Here is a 9,990-nt window from a genome sequence, read left to right as displayed (position 1 = left end):
GTCGCCCCCGTAGTTGTAGACTCCGGCGTCGGTTCGCAACGGCGGCGGACTTGGTCGATATGACGCTGCACTACCCCTGTTGGCGTATCCACTGCTATCATTCTCGCCCCCGAAGCAGATTTTACACGTCCAGGCGTCCATCTTTTGCCGACGCCGTTGTTCCGCACGTAGACGCTGCTGCCTGGTGAGATGGTCCAGTCGTCAGCGCCCGGCGACAAGTTCTCATCCCTGGGCGGCAGGCATGTGTCGAGACGGGAACGGAGCTGGTAGTCGAGAAGCATTTCCGAGGGCGACTTTCCTTCCTTTTGCGGGGTCCTCCTGTAATGGAATAACAGGCGCATGAGGTTATCTTCCAGTGGGCCATCTTGATTTTCAGCAAGCAGTCTTTAATGGTTCGCACTGCTCTTTCCGCTGCTCCGTTTGACTGAGGATGGAAAGGCGCTGTACGCAGGTGCACAATATTGTTTCTTGCTACAAACGTGGCGAACTCCTGACTCGTGAATTCCGTGCCATTATCGGACACGATTGTGCGTGGCACACCGAACCGACAAAACATACTTCTTGAGCAGCGAATGGTACCCGCTGTGGTCGCATGCCTCATAGGTACTGCTTCGTGTGAGCATCTACCACCACAAGTATCATCTTGCCGGCTAACGGACCCGCAAAATCGATGTGGATCCGGGACCACCTCTCGGCAGTTTTCGGCCAACTTACCGGTGGTGCTGCCGCAGGCATGGGAAGGTTTTCTACACAGCTTACACACTGCGCCGACAATTCCTCAATCTCCTTGTCCATGCCCGGCCACCAGAACAGTGACCGCGCCACCGCTTTCATTGACGAGGAGCCCTGGTGTGTTTCATTTAGAAGCTGCAACATCCTTTCTTGCGCCTTCCGTGGTATGACGACTCTGTTGCCCCAATAGATTAGCCGGTGAGCCATCTACAGCTCCATTTTGCGATCAAAAACCGGCAACAAGTCGGGTGCCATTCCACTTGTGGTTCGAGGCCAGCCATGCAAGATGTATTACGCGACACGGGCTAACAACGTGTCCCTGGCAGTGAGCTCCTGCAACTCGTGCGTCGTCACTATACCTTCGTCAAGGGCTTCGAACGACAGTACGTACTCGGGAGGGTCCCCCTCAGCTACCGGTTCCGCTGCCGTCGGGGCTGGTAGTCGGCTGAGGGCATCTGCTGTCAGTAGTTTCCCCGGAACGTACTGTAGCTTGTACTGGTAGCCTCCCAGGAACAGTGCCCATCGTTGAATGCGCACGGCGGCCATCGGCGGCGTTGGGCGGTCAGGCTTGAGCAGTCCCAGCAGTGGCTGATGGTCGGTTACCAGGGTGAATTGCCGACCTAGGAGGTAGTCACGGAAACGAGAAACGCCAAAAATCAGTGCCAATGCTTCTCGCTCCAGCTGAGAGTAGTTTCGCTCCGCTTTTGGTAACGTTCTGGAACGAAACCCAGTTTGTCTGTGCGCATTTCCCTCCGAGTGAAACAGAACAGCACCCACGCCGTACGGGGAAACGTCACATTCTAGCTTCAGTTCCTTGTTGGGATCAAAATGAACAAGTTGCACATTCTTCAAAATTTCTGTCGCTTTTTCGCACGCTGTCTGCTGCGGTTCCCGCCATTCCCAACGGGCTCGTTTTTCCATGAGCTGATACAAGGGGCTGAGCACAGTAGACATATTGGGCAGGAAACGGGCGTAGAACGTGAGCATGCCAAGGAACGAGCGCAATTCGCTAACGTTACGTGGGCGCGGGGCTTGCATGACGGCGTCTACGTTCTTTTCAATGGGGTGGAGGCCTTGCCGATCTATACGATGGCCAAGGTAAGTGACGGAAGGCTGCCGCAACTTGCATTTGTCAATCCTAAGTTTAACGCCGTGCTCTTGGAACCGCTCCAACACTCGTGAGCTGCTCTCCGTTATCACTCTTGCCTTCTGACACTAGCACGTCGTCAAGGTAGGCTTGGACACCCGGCAGCCCGCCGAGTACTGCATCAATCTTTGAAAAATAGCCGGTGCGGGAGCTATTCCAAACGGAAGGCTGTGAAACAGGAAATGCCCGCGGTGTGTGTTAATGACACACAGCCCACTGGACGTTTCGTCAAGGGGCACTTGATTGTACACTGTAAAAAATTTCTGTAAATTTACAGAGTTTTTACATACAATGTCTGTTGCTATACAGAATTTTTCTGTGATGGTTAGTAAACAGAAACCTGTTAATAGAAAAAACACACATTTTCTGTTATTTCCTCGTCTTGACCAATAACAGGCGTAAAATCGTGAAAATATTGTACTATTAATTTGCATAAAATAGAATAAAATATGAATAATTTTTTAAATGTTTAACAAGAATTTACTTAACCGTCGAACAGCGCCCGGCCGACGTCATTTTGTTGCGCTCCTGCAATTCTGAAATGCGGCCCTTTGCAAATGGCCGTCCTGTAGGTACCAGCACAACGATACATTGGCGGGCTTGTTTCTTCAATTTTTCATCTTCCCAGGGTGAGTACTAAATTTGAACTATGTCGTGTGGAGGCTGTGCCTAGTTCCTGTTTATGCCTCTCTTTTTCGTGCCTGCACTGTTGTTTGTTGGCTTGTTGGATGGAAATAGATTGTTATGAAGTGCTCGCCGCGTAGCGTAACGATATGTCGCCTCGTGGGACAAGAGCGTTGTGCCGTGCCTATGTAGTGACGCTCGCCTTAATATGAGTTTTTTTTTGTTTTCTTTTGATGAATGTTATACGCACGACGCAGCCGCCGTGCTCTCCTTTTCAGATGCCGTTTACCGTCGTGGAGTTTAGTGTAAAGGTTACGTCATTGCTTACGGATGCTGTAATTACGGGTTCGAGTCTCCCCAAGCTTTCCTCTTTCTTTTTTTTTCTTTTTGTAGCCGTGGCTTGCCTTTTGTAACAGCTGTAGCTATACTTCACACCCCGTATGAACAGACCGCTACTACAAAAAGTTCCATTGGGCCTTTTTCCAGTGGCGACCTGCACATGCGCGGGCTGCCGAAGTATCTGTAAACGTTGGGCTGCCGGTCCACAATAATTGGCAGTTGCCTCGGGTGAAATAAACAAAAGCGCGCCCCCTCAGCTTCCTGCTTGGGGAGCGGCTATGCATCTTAGGGCTGCACGTTTTTATTTTCTCTTTCGGGGAAGTTCGCAGTGAGTTCGTACATGCACACAAAAAAGGCTTTCAAAGAAAGGGCCAAAAATGTTTGACGCTGCGCGCTGTGAGCACTTGTCTACCTGTGAGGGAGCAAGGAAAATGAAAAAAAAGTAAAGAAAAGGGGGTGATTCGGCCACTGCAGGTTAGTCATGCCAGCGTGCGCCTGCTACCAGAGGCACGGGTGACAGCTGGGTGCGGGAGGGAGTGCAGGACCAGGATATTTCGCGCACGGGTTCCCCGAAAGCCAAACATTTTTGGGGACGTGCTTTACAGCCAGTTTGATTCGCCGTGGCGGCCGCCTGGAGGGCCGGTACTGGACAAAGATCCATTCATTCCAAAGATCACTCCGCGAGGAAGGTCGGTCTAAATTTTTATTCAACCGGCCAAACCGCTGCCGCTTAGGCTGAAGCCAAGGCTGATGGAGCCATTGATAGAGCTACGTAGGATAATATGCAAATATTAATAGTGATTAATAATTAACACTGACTGGCTACTCAGTGAGCGGGAGGAGTTTGGCCGTTTGGGAAAAAATTGAGGTTGACTGCTCCCGCTGTGTACTGTGAAGCGGGTAGTGAAGAAATGCAGTGAACTGTATTTATTCACCCCCTTGCAATGTTGGTAGTCTGCTATATATATTTCTTGCCTTTGCTCAGGTGGTACGTCTGGATCGCCTCAGTAGCACGAGAAAACGGAATGTAGTTATCAAACACCTGAGGCTAGCTTAACACTTGATTTCAAACAACTGGCAGCTATTATTACAGCATGATATCATACATAAAAACCCGCAAACGATGTTGTTTTGTTGGTGCACATGTATTTTATATGCGGAACGTATGCTATTGTTGTTGCAGGGTTATTGCAGCCATCAACCCTGACATGGAGCAAAGGTGGAGAAGTCAAAGCAAAAGCAGCATTTCCTGTTTCCAAATGTCGCATCCCTGGTCACTGTGGTGGAAGACCATGAAATCTACTGGGCCCCCCACTCCAATTTCCCTGAGCAGCAATGAAAATGTCTGTGATGGAAGCGCCTTGCACCAAATGTGCCGCATTCTTGATTACTTTGCTATTGTATATTGTTCTCTGCTTTTTTGTGATTTCATTAATGTGGAAAAGATGTTATGTTCCTAGCCTCACAACACTTCCTCCCTCATTTTTCATTACCGTGGTATTTGCGTTATGTTGCATCTTTCTGCTTCCAGAAAGCAGGAAAAATGTAGGATGTGATTTTATTGATGGTCTTTTTTTTTTTGGAAGTAGAAAAAAATGTGTTCCTAGTCCTATCGGTCCTACCGTAGTATTATTGTACTGTAGTAATATGAGATGTGAACATTTTGTAGCTTAATGTCACTGTAGAAAAAGTGTTCTTAGTTTAAAGGAGCCATGAAGACAAAATACAAGTTGGGTTTATTAGAAAGACTGCTTAGTCCCGATAACAATGATACCAATATCATCGCAATCATCGAAAAAATAACGGAGATATTAAAGAAAACGTTTGAGGCAGTCGCGACCCCTTAGCCAATTTCTCGCAACTTTTCTATGACGTCACGGAACCTTGTTTGTGCGATTCGCAGCCACCTAACTGACCTGTCGCGACGACACATGACTGGACATCTGTAATGGGGCCTCTAGTTCCATTTGACCGCATCACTTGAATGCTAACGTGCAGTTAACGCACTGAAAATTATGTTTTATTGTTGGCCCGTATGACGTCATTCTTGCTCATAACACGTCACTGTGGCGCAAAATTTGAAAGTTTTTAAATACTTTTTGCTTTTTTTTCGTTAAAAAACATCTTTTGGGGCTCTAATGGAGCTGAGTGAGATACTGAATCCTAGTTCTTTCAAATTAAACGAAGTTGTATTTTCTCTTCATGGCTCCTTTAACGTCACTGATTACGTTCTGTAAATAGTTTGTTTTGCCTCAGTGGCGTGTTTGTGGGAATTTCTGAAAGTTGAAAAAAAGGTGATCTTCCTAGTCTAACAAAACCTCTGTCACTGAAAGTCTCCTTTTGTTCACTGTGCCACAATATCATGAATTGTGATTTTGTTTTCATACTCAGATCCTCATATTTGAGATTGTTGATACGTTGTTCGTAACTAAGTTAATTCTTGGTAACAACAGCCTTAAGTTTGGCAGAAAAATAAATCATGTTAATGATACTTTTACCCTGCTTTCTTGTGTGCCTGAGTGGTCACTTTATGCTATGTACTGCACACCAGTAACTGTGTGGGCAGTTTCAAACAATATGATACTTCCAAGGCATGATTATTGCCACCCATGAAGCATAAAGCCGCGAATTCAACTGCAGTACTTTCAAGATGTGAAAAAGTAACAGGACATGTATTTTAATTATGAAGCACCATAACCGAAATTGTGTCACGGCGCTGAATACTTAGCAGAGATTGATGTCAAAATAAGTCAGAGCAAACCAATTTAACCTTACTTGTTAAGTGAGCAAAACAATTTAACCAGAAATGTGAAACAGTACATTATTATAATTTTGGTAAAAAAACGATGTTGCACAACACAAGTAGTCTATAAGCTGCCAGTGAAAAACAGAAGGTTCACAGATTTTCTGGAGGAAAACACAACCTTAAAAAACAGAAAATTTTTATAAAAAAGCAGAAAACTAAAAACTGAAAACAGGGAATTGACATAAATTTTCTGTAGTGAAAAACAGAAAATGCTTGTAAAATAACAGAACCAGGAGAAACCGAAAACAGGGAATTGACATAAATTCTCTGTAGTGAGAAACAGAAAATGGTTGTAAAATAACAGAAACATGAAAAACAGAAAACATAACTTTACAGAAAATTTCTGGCAGGACAGCTGCCAGAAAATTTCTGTTTTTTCGAGCAAAAATTTTTTACAGTGTATGCATATTTTAAATCCAAGATGCTGAAATATTCGCCTCCGTTTAAGCTCGAGAATATGTCCTCTATCACCGGAAGAGGGTAATGCTCCACCTCACATGCCGGGTTGAGGGTGACCTTAAAATCACCGCACATCCTCGCGGTTCCGTCCTTTTTCAAAACGACCACGATAGGCGTAGCCCATTCTGCATGTTGTACAGAGCCGATCAATTTCACGAGAGACCTTATCGCGGAGGGCGTAAGGAAGAGATCTGGGCTTACAGAATTTTGGTGCCGCCGTCGCCTTGAGCTTCAGGCTGGCTGGTGGACCTTTGATAAGTCCAAGGTCTGTTGAGAAAACATCCGAACTCGCCGAGCAGTCGGTTCAGCATATTGTCGCTTGGCTCGGCACTTGTTGTAAGGTCCGGCGCAGTCAGGTCTCCAATCTGAACGCCCGTCTTGTCAAGCGAAGCGATGAGATCGCGGCCACATAGGCTGGGTCCTGGACAGTCAATCACGATCAGCGGACAAGGCACAGATACATTTTTATACTTCACTGGAAGTTCGAGTTTACCCAACACCGGAAGCTGTCCCGCGTAACACGAGAGCTTGATTCGTGATGGTTGTAAGCGCGGCCACTGTGCGTGGTGTCGATCGTACACTTGGCGCGATATGACGCACACCGGGGAACCAGTATCCACTTCCATGGCCAGTTCTACGTCGCCCCATCGAAACGTGCGCCGCCGTATGGGTGGTTCCAACCCGTTTTTTTCTTCCCGAAATCAACGTCCACACGTGTGCGCTATCCATGTCGTCGTTGATAGACGCGCTTTCAACTGTCAGTGCCTTTACACTCGCTGCCCGCCTTTCAACCCTTGCATCAGTTGAAGCACTGCAGCATTTCTTTGCCAAATGACCGCGTCGCCCACAGCGATAGCAGCGTGCGTTATCCCAGCGGCAGGAGTTGTCGTGCTTAGTGCTTCCACATCGGTCGCAGCCATGCGACGCGCCTCGTGTACGGTTACCTCGAGAGGGTGAGCGATGATGGGCTTGCATTTTTAGCACAGTCGGCGGTTCTGCACTCATATCTTTCGCATCGCTGTCGGTTACCTCGGCTGCAATGGCCATTGTTTCAGCCTCCTCGAGGGTTAAATCTTTCTTTGCCAGTAACTGCTTGCGTAAGTTAGTTGAGCGTACGCCGCAAACAATCGGGTCCCTCAACATCCGGTCTAGCGCACTTCCAATTTCGACTAGTAATGCGTGCACCGACTCTCCTTGTTGGCACCGGGTGAAAAACTTGTAGCTTTCTGCTATCTCGTGACGCTTGGGATCTTAGTAGTCATTTAAGGCTGCGACCGCTTCGGCGTAAGTAAGGGAATTCGGCATCCGAGGTGCAATTAGCCCCGCTAGCACTTGCACAGTCTGCGTGCTGAGTGCTGCCACTAGAAGTGCTCTCTGCCTTTTGGAGTCAGTAATAGCATTTGCTTCAAAATACGCTTCAGCCCGAATAAGGTACGCTTTCCACTTATCTCTTGTGTCGTCGAAGACCGGGAGCTGGAGGCTGGTCATGGTCGTCGGTACTTGTTGCGGCAGGCCGTGGGCTTCAACTTTCAGGGCAGCATGGGCGGTTTCCGGGCTCGTCGCCACTGTAGTAACACAGGCGCGCGCAGCGCAGCAGCATGGACGATGGTCGGGCAGTCAACAACGGCGTTTATTGCCAGAAGGGTGATTATATACGTTGCCAATAAGAGGGGGTAAAGGGAGGGGGGAGAGAGGGAGAATCAAGGCGCACAGGGCCAAAAAGAAAAGGTGCGCGCGCAGCTGGTTTTGCTGGCCGGTACAAAACGAACGAATACAACAGAATTGTTTACAAAATCCCGCTGTCTTGTCAGGACGTTGCATTGACGATCGCCTGCGTGACTACGAGAACTTTCTCAAAGGGTCATGCTGGCAGTCAGCTTGCTGTGCATTGAAAAAAAAAAAAAAAAGAAGAAAGGGCACGCGTCACCCACGAGGTTTTTGTATCGCACAATGCTGCGACGAGTGTATTGCGTGAACGGAGTCTCACGTGAACGGAAAAGGGATCGCATATCTTTCGAATTGATACGGGTTTCCTACCATCCTTGTGTGCTTTATGAATTCGTTGTTACAGCCCCGTCGCCTTCTTCTACTTTTTCTTTATTGTAGCGTAAATTTCACTCTTTAGTAGAAAGGTTGTGCCCTAATGCAATAAAAAAGATGTGGTTGCTAATCAGCGTAAATGATTGTCTCCTCCTTTCTCGTGTCCCGTCTTCGGGTTGTTTTAATCGCTTCGTTCGTTTTTTTTTTTTTTTATTTTGCCACCCTCTGATTGGCTAGGTAGCCCACAAAATAAGCGTCGCTGAAGGAATCAGCGGCATTGTGTTGCTGGAACTACGTGCGTCGTCTCTCTTCCTGAGCAAGCCGGCGGTCGTCCAGGCAGCTGGTGGCAGCGGTGGCGACGGAAGGGAGCGTATACGTCGGCGTTGGTCTTGGTGTCGGATTTGGTGAGAGCACGGCTTCATTTCATTTCATTTCATTTATTGCATCCTTAAAGGCCCGAGGGCATTACATAAGGGGGGGGGGGCAACAAATACTCAGTGACTGTGTATAATTTGATGGAGACAAACAATACACATTATACAATAGTAAACGCGCGTAATAATAACGAACAACAAAACAATAAACGAACACTTTCACTGGGGGTTAGATTCAAAAACAGGAACTATTTGGTAGGAATAATTATACTGTGCGCTGATGCACTATCGCTATAGTGTTAGGTTATTGACTGTAATCAAGTGGGTTTCCAGCTTTTGCCGGAATGATGTCCGGTCAGGTGTAACCGCAATGTTCTTGGGGAGGTGATTCCACAGTTTAATTGCATGGGGGAAAAAGGAGTCGTTCATCGCCGATGTACGGCCGTTAATTCGTGCAATGGGGTTTGAATTATTAGTGCGGGAAGAAGTTCTGTTCGGCGGCTTTAAAAGTTCGTGCCTTGACTGTGGGCGGAAAAAGAAACTGTGCAGGAGGCATAAACGTGAGATGATGCGACGTGAGGCGAGAGATGGCAGGTTGAGTGACTGTTTTAAGGCGGTTACGCTGGTTTCTCTAGAAAACTGTGAGGTTATAAAGCGAGCTGCACGGTTCTGTAGTGATTCTAGTTCGTTTATGAGATATTCCTGGGAAGGATTCCAAATGCACGATGCATATTCGAGTTTTGGGCGCGCGTATGTTAAGTATGCTAGTTTTTTATGTCGGGAGATGCAGATTTTAGATTACGACGAAGGAATCCAAGTGTGCGCAGAGCGTCTGAGCAGATGGACTGCACGTGCGGCGCGAATGACAAAGACAGGTACATGTGCACTCCGAGACACTTGTATGACCTGGCCGTGTCGAGAGTAAGCGAATTAATGAAGTAGGTGTGATGAACACTGGAGCGTTTACGGGAAAATGACATTGATTTACATTTAGTAAGAATTAAAGGCATCAAAGATTCTTGGCACCATAGTGCAATTGTGTCGAGGTCTTGCTGTAGTTTAGTTTTGTTTTCGGTGTTTTGAATGGCGGAGTATACGACACAATCGCCTGCAAATAAGCGAAGGTTTGTTTGTGCGTTAGTTGGAAGATCGTTTATCAATATTAAAAATATAAGAGGTGATAGGCCTGCGCCCTGAGGCACGCCTGATGAGACGTTAGTTTTGGAGGAGTCATAATAATTTGCAGACGTGTACTGCTTGCGGTTAGTGAAGAAGTGTTGTATCCAGGAAACAATATTCGGTGCAATACCCAGTGAAGGAAGTTTCCAAAGCAACAGGTTATGCGGTACGCGATCAAAAGCTTTCGAAAAGTCCAAAAATATAGCATCTACCTGAAGGTTAGCATCCATGTGTTGTAAGAGGTCGTGGGTGAATTTGGCTAGTTGGGTCTCACATGAGACGTGCTTTCG

At 47.1% G+C, this 9,990-nt stretch overlaps 1 pseudogene; it reads right to left on the bottom strand.

The window, feature by feature from the left end:
• Nucleotides 1–6,052: 6,052 nt before the first annotated feature.
• Nucleotides 6,053–7,595, bottom strand: LOC144155841 (uncharacterized; annotated as a pseudogene).
• Between the last annotated feature and the right edge of the window lie 2,395 nt (nt 7,596–9,990).

This window comes from Haemaphysalis longicornis, unplaced genomic scaffold, assembly GCF_048455015.1.
Source record: "Haemaphysalis longicornis isolate Haplotype H1 unplaced genomic scaffold, Haemaphysalis longicornis Haplotype H1 scaffold_1, whole genome shotgun sequence".
Classification (NCBI taxonomy): domain Eukaryota; kingdom Metazoa; phylum Arthropoda; class Arachnida; order Ixodida; family Ixodidae; genus Haemaphysalis; species Haemaphysalis longicornis.
Note: the sequence above shows the minus strand (reverse complement) of the source record. Positions and strands in the feature narration are given on the sequence as shown.